Source organism: Mirounga angustirostris, unplaced genomic scaffold (assembly GCF_029215605.1).
Source record: "Mirounga angustirostris isolate CCGP_5_RB_7025 unplaced genomic scaffold, mMirAng1.0.hap1 SCAF_7, whole genome shotgun sequence".
Lineage (NCBI taxonomy): Eukaryota > Metazoa > Chordata > Mammalia > Carnivora > Phocidae > Mirounga > Mirounga angustirostris.
The window spans coordinates 83,911,391-83,915,127 of NW_026991715.1; the positions used below are offsets into that span (position 1 = coordinate 83,911,391).

General features: G+C 32.7%; 1 pseudogene; it reads left to right on the forward strand.

Moving 5' to 3' along the window:
* Positions 1-2,540: 2,540 nt before the first annotated feature.
* On the forward strand, positions 2,541-3,224 carry LOC123852851 (large ribosomal subunit protein uL1-like; annotated as a pseudogene).
* Positions 3,225-3,737: the final 513 nt, after the last annotated feature.

Genomic DNA, 3,737 nt, shown 5'->3' on the forward strand with positions numbered 1-3,737 from the left:
AGTTTATAGTCTCCAATATACATCCAAAACAATAAGAAGAAAATGTATAGAAACATTTTGAAGGAATGCAGTGAGTTAAAAAATAAAACAAAAAATAAAAACAATAGAAACAGAAACACCAGGAGTAGCAGCTAAAAAACAGGACTCTTAGGTCTGTTGGGTGAAAGAAAGAGGATGGCAACCAGCTGCTTCAGTCTTCACTTAAGATCAAATAAGGAAACATGGGCTTTGTTATGTTCAAAAATAGCCACTGTAATCTGATCCATGCCAAATACTTTGTTATGTAAAATTCTGTTTAACACATGTCTTTTTCCCTTTGTTGATTATACAAAAACTACTATGAAATATATTAAATGTTGAAAATCCCTAATAGGTAATAGTAAATATCAAAATTAGAAACTCACAGAAGAAAGAAACCCAAAATGTAAAATTCTCAGAGTAACTTAACCACATTCTTTTAACTATTATTCATATTGTAGAACGTGATAAGCTTCAAAATTGAGTAAAATGGGCAAGTGTTAATATCATACAACACATTTAGATGTTTTCATGTCTCCTATAATATGTTGAAATATATGTTAAGTTATACCATATAAAGTTTAACACTCAATTTTTTTAATATGAAGGAAAATATAAATATTTACTAACCTGCCAAATAGGCATTCTGGTTTTAGCTCCTCACTGCCTGAATTTTGTATTTAGATGCTCTCGCCAACAAAATTAGACAATAGATATCAAAGTCAGGGACCACTTCTGAGGAGAATACATATCATAGTGCCAAAATAAAGAATACTGTACAAGATTGGAATCAGCAACTTCCAGTTCTAATTCCACTGAGTGAGAAGTTATTCTCTTTAAAAGATAACAGTGTGGGACTTCCACTTCCAAATATAAGAGATTAACTTGTACCAGATTTGCCCAACCATGTTAAGCAACCATAAAACTGAACAAAGAGAAGTGACTCTTCTCTGGCATTATACAAAAGGCAGCACAAGACTTCCTACCGAAGGAAGAGAAACACAAAAGGTGAGTTAAACCAAAAGTAATATAATTGTAAAGTGCTTTATAACTAACGTAAAATGAAAATATTTGACAACTTAGAACAAAAGAGGAAGGTTGTAAGAATGCCATTGTAAGATTCTTACGTCTGCAATTTGTGATATGCAAATTGTATAATGATAAAATATTCTAAATACATGAATGAGAGTAAGATGCATATTGTATTTAGTAAAGCAACCACCAAAATAATCATATAAATAGATAGAGCTAAAAAGCATGAAAGAAAATAAAACACTAGATATATTCAATTAAACCAAAAGTAGACCTCAAAAGAGGAACAAAAAACAAATGATGCAAATAGAATGCACAGGTTAAAATAGCAGACTTTAACCCAAAATTACCAATAATTACATTAAAAGAAAATAGACTAAATACTGAAAGGACAGATATTATATGACTAGTTTTAAAAAGCATATTCCAACTAAATGCTCTCCACAAGATAGGTACATTAAAAAACAGAGATTGAAAATAAAAGGATGAATGATCTATACGGCATAGCAGTTAGATTTAAAAAACTGTTATGGCTATATTAATATAAAATAAGGTATAATTCAAAACAGTAAGTATTACAAGAAATAAAGAAGATGTTAATCGCTTCTTGACCTTTTGGCTAAGATCAAGTGAAGAAATAAAGAGGATGTTATATAATAATAAAAAGCTCAATCAATAGAATACATAACAAGCTTAAATATGCACCTAATAAGAAAGAATAAAAAAATATGAAACAAAAACTGATGGAACTAAAGGGAGAAACAGATAAATCTACAATCATAATTGGAGTATTAAACACCCTTTCGTAGTTACTAATAAAATATATAAAAACAGTACAAATATACAGGATGTAAAAAACATTATCAATCATTGTGATCTCATTGACATTAACATTAACCTCCAAAAAAACCAAATTCTTGACAGGTGCAAATAAAACATTCACCAAGATAAGGATGTACCTAGATATACAATAAATCTCAGTAGATTTCAGAAGACTGAAATCTTACAGAGTATGTTCTCTGACCACAAAGAATTTAATTAGAAAATAATAAAAAGATATCTAGAAATGTCTCAAATATTGGAAATTAAACAACACATTTCTAAATAAACATAACTGGAAAAAATCACAAAGCAATTTTCAACTGAATAATAATAAACATAAAACATATAAAAATTTGTGAGATTCTGTGAAGCAGTTCTTAAAGGGGAAATTTATAGATTTAAGTGCCAATATTGGAAAAGAAGAAAGTTATAAAGTGAAGTATTTAACTTTCCACCTTAAGAAAATTTAAAAAAAAAATCACAAATTATATACAAAGCAAGTAGAAAAAGGAAGCAATAAAGAATAGAAATCTATGACTGACAGAGAAAATTAACAAACCCAAATTTGGTTCTTTAAATGACTAATAAACCTGATAATCCTCTATGAAGATTAATGAATTTTAAAAAAGGAATAAAGCTCTTTTCCGGTTACTGTGGCGTGAAGGACCATGAGCAGCAAAGTCTCCCGCGACACCCTGTAGGAGACAGTGCGGGAAGTCCTGCACGGGAACCAGGGCAAGCGCCGGAAGTTTTTGGAGACAGTGGAGCTGCAGATCAGCCTGAAGAACTCTGACCCTCAGAAGGACAAATGCTTCTTGGGCACCGTCAGGCTTAAGTCCACTCCCTGCCCCAAGTTCTCTGTATGTGTTTTGGGGGATCAGCAGCACTGTGCTGAGGCCAAGGCAGTGGATATTCCCCACATGGACATTGAGGTGCTGAAGAAACTCAACAAGAATAAGAAATTAGTCAAGAAGCTGGCCAAGAAGTATTATGCATTTTTGGCTTCAAAATCTCTGATCAAACAGATCCCATGAATCCTGGGCCCAGGCCTGAATAAGGCTGGCAAGTTCCCTTCCTTGCTGACCCACAATGAAAACATTGTGGCCAAAGTAGATGAAGTGAGGTCCACCATCAAATTCCAGATGAAGAAGATGCTGTGTCTGGCAGTGGCTGTTGGCCACGTGAGGATGACAGATGACGAGCTTGTGTACAACATCCACTTAGCGGTCAATTTCCTGGTGTCCTTGCTCAAGAAGAATTGGCAGAACGTCTGGGCTTTATACATCAAGAGCACCATGGGCAAGCCCCAGCTCCTGTACTAAGGCACAGTTCAATAAATCCTAGTGCTACCCTTAAAAAAAAAAAAAAAGAATAAAATGAGCAATAGCAGGATGAAATAATGGCTATTTCTACAGAATATTCAGATAACAAGGGAATATTATAATCAACTTCATGCCAATAAATTAGACAATAAAATGGAAACATTCCTTGGGGAAAGAAGGACTTACAAAACAGTTCAATTTTTTAAAAAACTAACAAAAAAAGAAATAGAAAAATCTGAAAAACTTTATATCCATTAATGAAACTAAATTTGTAATTAAAAAAAAATCTTTTCAAAAAGAAACCTGGATTAGTTTAGCTGACAGTTTCTACCAAGCATTTAAGGAAGATAAAATGTCATTTTTACACAAAATATTTCAGAAAATAGAGGAGGAAGGAATTCTTTCCAACTTGCTTTATGAGGACAACATGGTCCTACTACTGAAGTGACAAAGGTATCACAAGAATAGAAAATTGGAACTCCTACTAGTTTCAGCTCCGACATGAAAGAGCTTGGAAGTCATCACTCCCATCCTTAAGAAAAA